Below are 15,159 nucleotides of genomic sequence, written 5' to 3' on the forward strand. Positions count from 1 at the left end.
AACAGTAACCTTCCCCCCAGGACTAGCACAATACTTAAAAAAGTGTATATTCAAACCATTGGAATCACCCCAATGGGAATCAAGGCACAGAACTTAAGAGCTCTTTTTGTGCCCAAATCCCCTGATGCAAACATAACTCTTTTAAGGTCTCTACCTTGCTTCCCCCAAAAATGGCCCTCTGCACGCGCCAGATCCACGTTTAACTTGTGGGATTTCAACCAGCTGGCCTTCTACTGTGTATAATTGAAACTGCACAAGTTAAATGCATGTAAGACATGATCGTACTGTGCCTCAGCTTATGAGATATTGAATATCATACATAACATCAATAAATCAGACGTTTGACATGGACGGCGGCTAGTGTGGGCAGGTGCAAGAGAAGGGGGTGGTGGAACTGAGAAGTAATGCAGAAAGAACATGGGAGAAAAAGGAGACAGCCAAAGCACACAATGTTTTGGTGTCAAATGCACTTGGAAGTGTTTGTGCAGGTGGTGATGCTGTCATGATGCCTGAGGTGAAGGGTAAGATGGCAGGCGTCCCACCCTGTATTACTTCAGGAGTGGTGATGGGACAGCATCCCAAGGGCAGCAGGTTAGCTTAAGAGATATAAGGCACACTGCCTGGCACATGCTGATCTGTCGTTCAACGGGGGGACAGCTGGGAGCTCAGGAGGAATGGCTGAGGGGCTGCCCCTGCTGCCCTGGCAAAGGTAGGTGGCTGCATAAAGCAGTCATCTTACTTTGCCTCATGGAAAGACCAGCCCTACAGGAACAGCTGTAGGCTGTGGGCTTCTGGTCAGTGAGGCTTATGTCTTTGATAGAGGATTTCCAGGAAATTGGGGGGGGGGGGTTAAGAAAAAAAGTGGGGCGAGGGGCAGACAACCTTTCTCTTGATTAGGTTCCTATAGATGTTTGTACAGTCGTACCTTGGATCCCAAATGCCTTGAGACTTGAATGTTTTGGCTCCCGAACGCCGCGAACCCGGAAGTGAGTGTTCCGCTTTGCAAACGTTTTTTGGAAGCTGAACGTCTGACAGGGCTTCCGCGGCTTCCGATTACGTGCAGGAAGCTCCTACAGCCAATCAGAAGCCGTGGCTTGGTTGTCGAATGTTTTCGGAAGTCGAACGGACTTCCTGAACGGATTCCATTCAACAGCCAGGGTACGACTGTACAGTGGTACCTCGGGTTACATACGCTTCAGGTTACAGACTCCGCTAACCCAGAAATATTACCTCGGGTTAAGAACTTTGCTTCAGAATGAGAACAGAAATTGTGCAGCGGGTGGTACAGCAGCAGCAGGAGGCCTCATTAGCTAATGTGGTACTTCAGGTTAAGAACAGTTTCAGGTTAAGAACAGACCTCCAGAACGAATTAAGTTCTTAACCCGAGGTACCACTGTATAAGAAAGCGAGCGCGAGCTAAGCAAGACAATATGTTTAATACATTATTGCATTTGCTGCATCTAGTTTCTCCCTCCGCTTCCCCCCCCCCCTCTGTGAAGGAACCAGGATCATGACTGCAGATGTGTGTGGAGGAGTGATTTTAACTCATACCCCTGACATGGTTCTGAGAAACACAGTATCATCGACCAATTTGTTCTTGTAGATATTTATCAAAACACAAGGGGGCAGAGTTGCATAGGTTTATAGCAATAGATGTAAGAACTGTGTAGAACTCTAAGAACTTCTGAAGTTGCTAAATTTCTGTTTGTGAAGATGCAAACTTTACTTCGTAAAAGTGCTTTACTTGACTTTTCTTTTTCTTTTTTTACAGGTTCAACACATCTCAGGTCTATTAAAGGGAGGTGGGGGAAGGGTACCAAAACAGAGCCAGAAGGAATAATCAAATACAACTGAAAAATTAGGGATAGAAGAAGGAAGAAAGTACAGTGGTACCTCTGGTTACAAATGCTTCTGGTTATGAATGCTTTGGGTAACGAGCTCCGCTAACCCGGAAGTAGCTGTTCCTGGTTGCGAACTTTGCCTCAGGATGTGAACAGAAATTGCACGCTGGAGGTGCATGTGCAGCGGGAGGCCCCATTAGCTAAAGTGGTACCTCAGGATAAGAATGGTTTCAGCTTAAGAACGGACCTCTGGAACGAATTAAATTCATAACCAGAGGTACCATTGTATAAAGGTACATATTGCAACTTATTCTGACTGGAATTAAAATTTAAATAGGATTATGATACATTTGAAAGTAAACCAAAAAAGCAAATCTTCTGTTACAGCAAATCCTGTTAAATTATAAAACGTTTGTAGTTTAATATTTAGTTACGGAATACTTGGGAACTATTTTTTCCCATACCCATGGAAGATTGTGATGAGATTCCCAAATTGTTATAAACTTCCCAGGAATGTAAATATGGTTACCGCAAGCAACAAAAAATGCTGGCTTTGATGTGATGTTTGATTCAGTTCAACTGTGCTAAGCAAATTACAGACCTTGCATGGAGCTACTGTTATGATACTGAAATGCTTTTATAGCATCTAACAACCTCTCAGTCCAGCACCCTCAAATGCCTTTCTGTGTTTCTTTTCCAAATAACACATTACAAATTTAGCTCATCATGAGTCTTAAGAAGGCCCTCCACCTTTGGTTTCTACCTGGCTGCAATTCCCTTTGCTCAGCTGATGCCAGAGAACCTAATCTCAGCAACCAGGATTCAATATGAGGCTGAGTATTGCTTTTTCAATATCACTAGTTTGTCCTGCGGCCGCAAACTAAGTTTCCTTGGTAAAAAGCCCTGCTAATTTCAGTTGATCTTACTCCCAAGTCACTATGTGAAGGATAAGGATGGATGCTGAATATTGTGGCCAGGTTGTTGAGTGGAGTATCTGGATGTGCACATATTACACCTGAAGTGAGGGAACTGCATTGGCTTGCCAGTCAGCACCAGGCCATGTTCAAGGTTTTGTTGTTTGCTTCTATATTCTTTACTCACTAGTTTTATTGGCTTTAGGTTGTATTTTCAATTTTGTGAAATTTGTTTTCAAATCAACAATGCAATCCTATGCATGTCTAATGAAAGTAAGCCCTGCTGAGCCCAATGAGACTCATTGCAAATTAAACTTGATGATGAATCAGTGAAATTATTTGGTGAAACAAAAGTTGGTGGGGCATTTCCTGAAACATTCTCCTCAAATTACAGGGTCAATTTTATAAACTTCTGGTTAAATTGCTGTTTCTTACCAGCTGTAAAGGTAAAGGGACCCCTGACCATTAAGTCCAGTCGCGAACGACTCTGGGGTTGCGGTTCTTATGTCGCTCTATAGGCCGAGGGAGCCGGCGTTTGTCTGCAGACAGCTTCCAGGTATGGCGAATCAGAGCAGGGCATGGAAACTACCTTCCCCCTGGAGGGGGGAAAGCACTTGACATGCTTTTAAACTGCTAGGTGGGCAGGAGCAGGGACCGAACAATGGGAGCTCACCCCGTCGCAGGGATTCGAACCAGCGACCTTCTGATCGCCAAGCCCTAGGCTCTGTGGTTTAGACCACAGCGTTGTTTTCACTTATTTTGTTTATAAGAATGAATTGAATGGGGCGGCGGGGGGGGGGGGAGCTCCTTAACAGAATTATGGAAACACTGGCTTATCACATTCCAGGTTCTTAGATAACTTCTAAGAAACAAAAGTATTTGATAGCAATTTTACACAGTAATTTAATGAGAATTGCAACTAGCACGGGGGCGGGGGAATGTAGGAATTCATTCCTTCTTTTGAAATGTACAACTTTGTCTCACGATAATCTAAAGTACATTTGAAAAACTCCAGAATCTTGCAAAGTGGGAATAGCTTTGCTACATATATCATAATATGAATGAGCTGCTGAAGAGTGTGTACCAGGGGAAAGATTTCCTGGGAACAGTGCCCAGACCTGTGGCACGAAACAGTACATTTTTAAACACAAAAGGGGTGGGAATAGGGCTTGATGATTACTGTGTTAGCCTGCACTCAGATTGAACTGTAGGTAATCATAAACTGGAATGAAATTCATGTTTACACACTTTCAGAGCAAACTGCCATTTAAAACTCTGAATATAGTGCACTTTCCCCCTTAAGGGAACCGTGCATATATTGTATGCTTTTGTTTGCTTATACATATGACTCTTTTCTCATATTCATCATTCTAACTCCAAGTTCTCCCATTGATTTGAGAACAAGTATGACAGGCATTTGAGCATATACGTTTCGAGGCATCATTGCTTGCATTCCACACTTGTGGAGGAAGTGGATAGAGAATTTATTCCCTATCCGTCTCCTAACACTAGAACTTGTGGACGTCCAATGAAGCTGAACAAATATAGAAAGTTCTACTTCACACAGCACATAACTAAACTTTGAAGTTCATACCCATCAGAGGCAGTGATGGCCGCCAACTTAGATGGTTTGAAATGAGTCTGCTATCAGTGTCTACTAAGCATGATGGCTATGTTCCACCTCTGCTGTCTGAATGTCAGCTTCTGGAAACTGCAGGAGGGGAGAGGGCTCTTTTGCTGAAGTCCTGCTTCCGGGTTTTCTGCAAGCATCAGGGCTGGCCTCTGAGAAGAGGATGCTGGACACAATGGGCTATTGGCCTGACCCTGCAGGCTCTTCTAATTTCCTTGTGAGGTGGAGTGGAAGCCTCTCTCTACACCATGCATAATTGTATATACACTTTTATCACTTCACCTCTTACTCACCTTTCCCCTAAACAAAGAAGCCCCAAATGCCATAGCCTTTCCTCACAGGGGAGTTGCTCCATCCCCTTTGTGGAACAACACCCCCTTTTCAAGTGCCAGGCAAAGAAGACAATACTGGGCCAGTTGGATCAATGCACTGATTCATAATAAGGCAGTGTCATATCGTCATGTGTTTGTATTATGATATTAATTAGGGTTAATTAAGGTTGCTCCTTAGTACCTGCCTGGACATGGGGCTACACTTTTGAGTGGCCTGAAGCACTAAGAGAGTGTGTAGCTGCACTGCTTCCCTGCCCATTCTCTCTACCATTAAAAAACCCAAAAATACTACTTTGATTTGGGTTCCCAGGTAGTACAATGTTTATTCTAGGTTGCTTGAAAAAGAGCTGTGGTACAAAGTGTTTTGCATTGGATCTTGGAATGTTCAAATACCAGCAACATTGATTAGGAAACCCTGGAGAATGGAATAATTATACCTTTAGGTGAGCCCCAAAAAGAGAGTTCCAGCTTCCTTTTACTGGCCTACATACTGTGCTTTAAAGGCAGCATGATACATAGGCATTTAGCATAGATGAGTAAAAAGAAGGTGGCAGCTCTATGGGTCACATGATGCCATCCTGGCATCAGGTGACTGACAGGTGGAGGCCCTACCCACCTGTCAAAATGCCCCATTGGAAGGGGGAGTTGAGGGTGGGTTCAGCTGTCTTGATCCTGCTCTCCACCCCTGATTCAGCAGCTGAAGCTTTTTTCAATAATTTTGTCCTTATGCTGAGAAAGGCTTCCTTTACACCTCACCTCACAGTTAAAAAGGTAAAGGACCCCTGACAGTTAAGTCCAGTCACAAATGACTCTGGGGTTGTGCTGTTCATTTCGCTTTACTGGCCGAGGGAGCTGACGTTTGTCCCCAGACAGTTTTTCCGGGTCATGTGGCGAAACCAGGACAGCGCACGGAAACGCACAAAAGCAAAGTGATTAAGACGGTTGACAGCCACGGTCCTGAGATATTAAAGCAGGGAGAGAAAAGAGTCAGCTTCTTGCATGAAAATGCTCAGATAAAACAAGAGAAGACGTAGCTGTTAGCATTTAACGCCTCTGATGGTGCAGATGAGATGCACCTTTTCCAGCCTGTTTTTGCTGAGTCTTTTTCTCCATCCTTCTCTCTCACCTGCAGTAGTAGGAACTGGGAAGTCCCATTCAGCACTATTGGGGAAGAGAGGAGTACAGATGAGTGAGGTAGGAATTTCCGGCATCTCACCAATGTGATTAAAAATAGACACACACTCAACCAGTGTGAGAATTGGCACGTCTTTCTCGTTGCTCTTCAGCTTTTTCTTACGACTTCCCCTTTTCTGGATTCTTTCATCTTTCCATTTCTTTTCATCAGGGCACTTCTGTGGGTGTTAGAGTTGCCTTCAGCTTGACTCCTTCATTTGGAGCCTGTGGCAGTCAAGATTTTGATAAGACAGGCGAAGAAGGAAGAAAAAGCAGCTGGAGGATGAGGCGAGGGCAGAGGGAGACGAAAGAGCTCTGAGTGGAGGGGGACCATTTCCCCATCCTTTGGAGCCCCTGGGAAACTCAGGAAACCTGCTGTACCTGGAACTGGGTGTGGAGAGTGCAGCTGGATGGGGCACCGCTTGTGGGCAGCCTGAGGAATTACCATTCATCTTGGGTCTGCCCATTAAGGCAAGCATAGAGTGAGAAACTAGGGTGATGTCTGCTCTTCCCAGGAATTCTTCTTGTTGTGAGACTTTTGTGGATGAGTTGAGTTTGTTTGGACCCTGGGTGAGAACTCGGCAGCTGAGAGGGAGCGTATGTCAGAAGGAAAATGAATTGATATTGATGTGCATATATATGAAACTTTGTATGAATATAACGTTTTCATATGTAGCTGTATTTCTGTAATATTTTATTTAAGTTGTGTGTTGTTGCTTCGGTTCTTTGCATACTGCTTAGAAATTTTTCAAAATATATTAAACGGTATAGAAATTAAATATTCAAATCATTAAATCATCGGTGCATCAAATGCACTTTGAACTGCCATGTATACACAGTTTGCATTTGTGAGTACCGTAAACTGCTGCCTCTGGATTAAAAAATGCTTTAGCTTGCATTGTGAGAGAGCAGGCAAAGAAAAATTGCCTAGTGCAGCTTGAATCTCTGCTTCTCTACAATTATGTTAATAACTGGAAATCAGATTTAATTGATATTTTAGGGTTTTCACATAGCAAATAGAAAGTTTTAAATTTCCTGACATAAGCAGATAAAACCTTCTCTCCCAAGAATCCCTAAGCATTTGATGAAAGCTTTGTGCCAAGCAGATGCTGTTCTTGCTGAGAAGGCTCTCTATTTTTGTCACAAACTTAAAGAAAGCAACTTTAATTTCAGGTTTGTTTAGCTGCAGCCTTAGAGAAAATGAAGCTCTGTTATTTGCCTTGTTTCACCAAAAGCAGGACATTACCTTGTTGGTTGTTATACAGTAAAATAAACAGGCCAGATTCAGCAGAATTGGGAGAGGTCCTAGTAGATTATCTGCTACCCCTTAGGCATGTAGCATCTAAGGACTGAGGAGAAATTTTGTGAGGCAGTTCTCCAATAAAAATGTGTTCAAAATTGAATATACTAGGGGAAAGGTGTACATGTATGTTTATACTAGTTAAAATAGCATACAAAAAGTGTTATATATGAGGACATTGCTTGCTATATATCTATATCTAATGGCCCCATGACCTGGAAAGCTGTCTGTGGACAAACGCCGGATCCCTAGTCCTGAAGCGAGATGAGCGCCGCACCCCACTCACCTTTGGCTGGATCCTTTACCTTATCTATAATCTATCTATCTATCTATCTATCTATCTATCTATCTATCTATCTATCTATATCTATCGCTAAGTTGCATATAGAAATGTGTATAATTAAAGAAACGCTGATGACTTTTCATTAGTTATAAGCAATGTAGCAATGTGGGAATGTAGGAAACTGAACTTAAGACTGAAAAAAAATGAGAAACTGAAGTTGGCAGATTCACCCATCCCTAGCAAAGTCAAAACTTTGGACCTGAACCTTTAAATCCCCTGAGGCTGTAGCCGGTCCACCCTGGCACAGGGTGAGGCAGCTGCCTCAGGCAGCAGAAATGGAAGAGGTGGTATTTCTTCCAATCTTCTTCCGCCGTCTCTTTTCCCTGGTCTCGGATTCTGCCAGTCATTTCAGCCAGTCCCATATAGTCTGTCACCTTCATCTGCCATTCTTCCAGAGTGGGTAGATCCTGTGTCTTCCAATACTTTGCGATGAGAATTCTTGCTGCTGTTGTAGCATACATAAAAAAAGTCCTGTCTTTCTTTGGCACCAATTGGCCGACAATGCCCAAGAGAAAGGCTTCTGGTTTCTTAGGAAAAGTACATTTAAGTACCTTTTTCATTTCATTATATATCATTTCCCAGAAGGCCTTAATCTTCGGGCACGTCCACCAAAGGTGAAAAAAAGTACCTTCCGTTTCTTTACATTTCCAACACTTATTGTCAGGCAAATGGTAGATTTTTGCTAGCTTGACTGGGGTCATGTACCACCTGTAAATCATTTTCATAATATTCTCTCTTAAGGCATTACATGCCGTAAATTTTATACCGGTGGTCCACAACTGTTCCCAGTCAGCAAACATAATGTTATGACCAATGTCTTGTGCCCACTTAATCATGGCTGATTTAACTGTTTCATCTTGTGTATTCCATTTCAGCAACAAGTTGTACATTCTTGACAAATTCTTAGTATTGGGTTCTAACAGTTCTGTTTCTAATTTTGATTTCTCCACCTGGAAGCCAATTTTCCTGTCCTGTTTATAAACCTCCATTATTTGGTAATAATGGAGCCAATCTCGTACTTTAACCTTCAATTTCTCATAACTCTGTAATTTCAGTTTGCCTCCCTCTTGTTCCAAAATTTCCCAATATTTTGGCCATTTGGCCTCCATATTGAGCTTTTTCACGGCTTTTGCCTCCATTGGCGACAACCACCTTGGGGTTTTATTTTCCAACAAATCCTTGCCCCACCCTATTTGCCCCACTCTTGCCACAGAAGCAGCCCAGGTAAGGGAGGATTAGGGGCGGAGAGGGACCAGCAGCAAAGCTCTGTGCAATACCTCCCATCTCACAGAGCTGGCGAGAGGCAAGGTATCCTGCAGCCGGCTTTGCAGCTCCAGGGAAGGGAGATTTGGAAAGTGCTTCTTCTTACAGCGAATGGCTTTCTGGAGCTTTCCACCCCTCGGGCCCAGTGGGCTGCCGAGACTCGGCAAGGGCTTGGTGAAGGCTTCTCCTCCCCTGTAGAGGTTTGTGCCTCTCTCCATCACAGGGATGGCGGGGAGAATGTCACCTCATGTGCTGAAACATCTATGGCTGCCTCTTCCCGAGACATTGAAACATAAGGAAGTGATGTCTTCTCTTGGCCATTCCCCCCAATCTTCTTGTGTTGTACAAAGAGCATGACATCACGCTAAGCCAAACCTTGGTTTAAGCTCAGCATCGTACAGCAGTAAAGATGAGGAGCAAAACAGCTGTGAACTCCTCTCCAGAAGCCTCCAGATTTGCAGTTGTGTTAGGTGAGCTGCAGTTTGCCTATGGTGACATGTGAATATGTGGCTCCTTCCAGCAACTGCTGCAGCCAAGCTGGTGCCAAATGTATTGCTCGGCTTTCCTTTGGATCACGTCAGCAAGGCCAAGGGGGGGGGAGGGCGTCTTATCATCTGGGCAGCCCCGGACCTCCATACACACTGCCCAGGCTTGGGCACCAGGGAGGTCACTTGGGTGTTGCTAACGCAGCGGCTTGTCTTCACCCCTGGAGGAACACTCCATTGTCTCTCAAGACAGTCAGGTGCCAACAAGTAGAGTGCAATAGGACCAGTGGAGGAAAGCATTTCAGTTCAGTTTGCTTTCAGGCGTGTGTGGTTAGTGTTAATTAGGTAATTTGGGGAGCAAATCTGCATGTATGCCACATCCTTTGTGTGCCTCCTTCTCGAGAGATCCAAAGGGTGGCAACACGAGAACGGGCCTTCTCTGCAGTGGCACCCTGCCTGTGGAATGCTCTCCCCAGGGAAGTTTGCCTGGCGCCTTCATTATACACCTTTAGGTGCCAGGGGAAAATGTTCTTTTTTAACCAGGCCTTTGGTTGATCTGATTTACATCCTATGCCCTTTTCAAATGTGCTTTTTGTGTGGGGGCGGGGCAGCTATTGGGTTGTTGTTTTAATTCTTATTATGTATTTTGTGGTTTTATATTTTGATTTTATTCTGTGAGTCGCCCTGGAACCCCTGGGTATAGGCTGGTTTATAAATTCAATAAATAATAAAATTATAATAATGAGGGTGGGGAGTGGAATGGAGGTTAAGAATGGAGGCAAACTGTGGTTAAGAGGACTCTGGCTCAGAGTTTAAGCAGGCCCAGATGCCTGCTTCAAAAGCAGAAATGTCTCTGTTTGACTGGACTCTGCTGGTTCATGGGATATGGAAGGCTTAGCAATGCTTCAGTCAAGCTGAGGTAGTATTCCTGTGCAAAGGAAGTGCAAGGTGTGATACTCCCTCCAACCATGAGTGCCTGGTGACCCTGTGATGGACCGTGAGATCAGAAAAACTGACAAGACTTTAATCAGGCTGAGATTAGGTACCAGGATGAAGTAGGCACATAAGTGGCTCCAAATTACCTTCCCGGGGCTCCTTGTACCCTGCTAAGGCGTGAGAACACGTCACTCCTCAAAAACCATTAAAATTAAAATGGAATAAAATGAAACACCTGTTTCACAGGACTGCGCTCCTGACATCATCTGCCAATACAGAATTGAATGGCCACGAGAAAAGGTGGGCTGAAAGGAAAAAGGTGAATCAAGACAGCAAAATTGGGAGGTGTAGCGAAACCAAAAAGAAACTGGACCCAAAGTGAATTTCTTATTTGCCTAATTTTAGTTTTGCTTAGCTCTGAGTTTTTCAAATAGATTTTGGCTTGTGCTGGGAACTTTGGAGACCAGACTGCTTTTTTGCCTTCTTTCTTTTCATGCTAAACTCAAGGTGGCGAGTTTAACAAACTTTGAGATACATCATCTAGAACCATAAACTTTTTTTTCCAGGTGGAAATGTCTGCTTCTACCCATCCCTCATTGAGTCTTAACCACAGTGGTCTGATTTTCTGAATTTTCTGATGTTTAGTGATTGTACTTAATTGAACTCTTCACCTTAACATTTTCTTCTTCACGATTTAGGCAGCTGCAGGTGTCTCTCAATTCTTCATTGCTATTTTGGCTCCTTAGAAACTGTGTTACCCATTCTGTCGCATACCGAATTTGGCAGCAAAACACAGCTTTGTGAAGCCTTTACTCTGAAGTAAGCGCCTTTGATTTCAACTATTTAGGACTGCATCCCTGATGCTCAAAAGTCACAGGTCAAAGGATTTGACTATTGTTTGAGTTGGCCCGAATTTAGAAGCTTGTGATTTCAATTAGCAGGTTGGAATGTCACCATGGGAAGAGTGTTCTTCCCTGTAGGTACTGTCCTATGTCTTAGCTGGCTTATAAAACCATTGTGTAAGATGGCCCCTTGGCTTTCACTTGTTAAAGCCTTGTTCACCTTTTTGCTCTGCTGAGCACAACTTTGTGACTTTGTAGCTGAGGAATTAAGATGCGAGCACAATGGGGATTTACCAATAGTTGTTTGAAGATTAAATTAAATGACTGTTCTGTATAATATTTCTGAGTGGATTGGGACGCATGGCTCTAATTGCCTGCTTGTCTCTTCTCGTTTGCTACATGCCATTGTCACTGCTGAGTTCTTTTGGAACATGACTTAGGGGTGGCATAGTTCTTACTGAGCATTAAGAACTACTATAGGTTTTCCCCAAAATTGGCTTTGCCTAGTGTTGCAAATAGACTTTAGCATCTTTGTCGTTTGAGTTCATACCTGTATTTGAAATAAAAATCTGGTTTATAAATAAAAAAATTCCTTCCAGTAGCACCTTAAAGACCAACTAAGTTAGTTCTTGGTATGAGCTTTCGTGTGCATGCACACTTCTTCAGATACCACGTGCATGCACACGAAAGCTCATACCAAGCTCATACCAAGAACTAACTTAGTTGGTCTTTAAGGTGTTACTGGAAGGAATTTTTTTATTTTGACTATGGCAGACCAACACGGCTACCTATCTGTAACTGGTTTATAAATGTTCACACATAATTTGTTTACATATTTCCACAGATAATTATCCTGAGCTAAAACTTAAAACTTTGCTGGCTTAAATCTTTTGCAAACAAAATTCACTGCCATACTTTAAAATTGAATTTGCAGATGAGGAAAGACAATACTTTTTAGTCTTTAGTATCTTACCGTTTTGGTTCTACACTGATAACACATTCAAACAAATCTTTGCCTGTTAGAATCATTCTAATACAAAGACAATTAGTAGTGAAAAAAGTGCCATGTATGTGAGAAAGTATTATTTCAAATTAGCCCTTTAAGTGGCTAATTTATTTCCACTTATGGAGCATTAAGAACTTCATTAAATTTGTAATCTTATGATTATCATCCATACAATGGAGTTACGCAATGATTACAGAATTTCATAGTGCTGCAGGTTATTTCTGCTTGCCAATATATCTTCTTAATTTAGACACATTCAAATAAGGCACATTATTGAATATATTGTTGAAGATATGACATTTTATTTTCCCCTTCTATATATTTTGAATCCTATGGATAAGCCATTTTGCTGAAAGACCATGTATTCAAGTTATGTGTGGTGAGGTCTTTCGCATGTATAGATAAGTACTGTTGAAAAGCCTGTGTTGAAAAATAAGTTGGTGGTTTATATAAAGATACCTTTGATGCTGGATGTGTTTCTCTGCTTGCCTAGCAAATAAAATTTCATAAACATGATCCTTCATTTATACCTTTAGCGACGTGTTGGACTGTAGCTGTGTTAAATGTCAAGGATTGCTGCTTTGGAAAGAAAGAAGCGCTCTTTGGTCATCAGCCAAATTGTTAGAATAAGCTTCTGCCTTGACATCAGAGACACAATTACTTTGAGGTTTAACAAATTCTTGGGAGACATAAATTGGTAGGATTAGACCAAGCCATCTTTAGAACTAGCCAGGAAAAAGTACTTTTGAACGATTCGGTGCTTATAGCTGGGGCAGAAAGATGGTTTTTTGGAAAGCTAAATGCACGTTAAGTTAACCATTGTACAAACCATTTCCTGATTCACGTTCTCGCCATATATTCCTGCACATTGCAAACACTATACTTTCCCTGATGTAGACAGTGATTTCTCTCTCTGAAATGATAACATGTAAGGCCTGAAATAATCTCTTGCCTAATTCTGTGTACTCCCACTCCCCCAAAAGAATGTCCTGTTAATTGCAGTTGTGGGTAGGAAGTTCCTGGTTCTGGGAATTAGGTAAACAGCCTGTTTTGGATGAGGTTGCACTCCCTCTGAAGAAGCACATACACAGCTTTGGAGTGCTCCTTGATTCTAAGATATCAAGTGGCCTGACAAGGGATGAGGTGAATGACAGATAAACTGTTACTGATTGATTGTCTGTTGTTTTAGTAAAGGTATCTCCCTTTAGATGCTTGTGAGCAGTGAGACACTCACGAGAAATTCCTGTGCCACTCAGTGACAGGGAATGTATCAAGGCTGAATGAACATTTTTATTTATTTATTGTGCTTACGGAACATTATAAAATAGAGAGGGAGGGAGGCTCATTCATGCACAAATCTCCTAGTGTGAATTGAAAAGTAGCAGAAATAAATAGGCAACTGGAAGTATATGCAGCCAAAAACATCAATATATGAAAATGGAACATTCAAATTAAGAGACATTCCCCATGAAACAACAAAATATGCCTGTGTTAAAAGCTTTGGCGGTGGCAACATAAAAATCCAATTAAAACAATGAAAAGCTAAAGATTAGCCATCTGGGGAGAAAATCTAATGGTAATCACTTCATCTAAATAAATAAATAAATCACATACTGTACACTGCAGGGAGCAAATTAGAGGGACTTCGGAGCATGTTCTGCTATGGTGAAAGAGATTCTTTGGATCATTCCATCAGTGCAAGCTTTTCAGCTTTACAGATGGGACAACCTGCCCCCCTTCTCCCCCTGCATGTTGTTCTGAGGGTGAGGGTTCTCCTAGCCTGCCAAAACCAATTTTGGGGAGTATGGGAGGGGAGGGGGGAAGCCCTGTTCCACAAGTGGAAGTCCTTGTGTAGCCCATAATTTCTAGATTTTTCGGTGTAATGGGAAGCTAGGATTGAGAGCTGAATTCCAGCTTGTGAGGCTATTTACACAAAGGGATGAGCGAAGTGGCTGCAAAGGAGCTCCATGTACTTACACATAGCTTGTGCATAACCTGAAAACCTGGCCACAGCTGGGGAGTTGATGGTCCTTTCCACGTCCACCCAGAGGTCCTTTTTCCTCCAGCAGTTGTGGAAAAGCCACCGTACCTTTAAAGCACATCCAACAGACATTTATGGCACATTGTATCCCTCAAAGAATCCTGGGAACTGTAGTTTAAGGGTACTGGAATTGTAGTTCTGTGGCAGGGAAACGGCAGTTCCCGTGATTCTTGTGGGGAAGTAATGTGTTTTAAATGTCTGTTGGATATGCTTTGAAAGTGCCGTATGGTATATCAGTCATATCCTTTAAGTTTTTGTGTTCCAGTTTAAATCAAGATAACTAGACAGTGGGTTAGCAGTTACCACGTGGCAGCCTTTACCAAAGGTTTCGTGGGCTTTGAAGATACTCGAACTCAGGACGCAAGGGAGAAATGTGCTAAGAGGAAGGCATGCTTAGCAAATCCACACTGTGATCCACTCCCACCCAGAAACCTATGTCCCCACTGTGGAAGGATGTGTGGATCCAGAATTGGCCTCCACAGTCACTTATAGACTAACTGTTAAAACCGTGTTTATGGAAGACAATCTTACTCAGCTACGAGTTATCGCCAAAGAAGAAGGACCACATGGCATTCATCTGGTGAGCCTTTCACCCCTGGGAATTGGAGGAAACCAGGAAAACTCAATAAAATGGTACCTCGGGTTACAGATGCTTCAGGTTACAGACTCTGCTAACCCAGAAATAGTACCTCGGGTTAAGAACTTTACCTCAGGATGAGAACAGAAATCGTGCAGCGGCAGTGGGAGGCCCCATTAGCTAAAGTGATACCTCAGGTTAAGAATAGTTTCAGGTTAAGAACGGATCTCTAGAACGAATTAAGTTCTTAAGCTGAGGTACCACTGTACATTATGCCTTACATTCATTCAGTGAACTCTACTAAACATTATGGGCAGGATTCCCCTAACAAGCCCTGCACAAATACTTTTTATTGTTCTATGGGGCGTCCCACCTTCCTCCCACCATCTATCCCCTGCAAAATCCCCCCACCCCCCATGACTCACCCAGAACAGTGCATGGGAGAAGGAGAGGGGGATCATTCTATTCATCAAGGA

The 15,159-nt window shown here is 42.8% G+C and overlaps 1 long non-coding RNA gene across 1 annotated transcript; it reads left to right on the forward strand.

Moving 5' to 3' along the window:
* Window positions 1–539: 539 nt before the first annotated feature.
* On the forward strand, window positions 540–6,813 carry LOC310695189. The gene is made up of 2 exons (XR_014519971.1): window positions 540–709; window positions 5,850–6,813. It is a non-coding gene; the product is annotated as an uncharacterized lncRNA (long non-coding RNA).
* The last annotated feature ends 8,346 nt before the right edge of the window (window positions 6,814–15,159 follow it).

This window comes from Podarcis liolepis, assembly GCF_965112155.1.
Source record: "Podarcis liolepis genome assembly, chromosome: 1".
Classification (NCBI taxonomy): domain Eukaryota; kingdom Metazoa; phylum Chordata; class Lepidosauria; order Squamata; family Lacertidae; genus Podarcis; species Podarcis liolepis.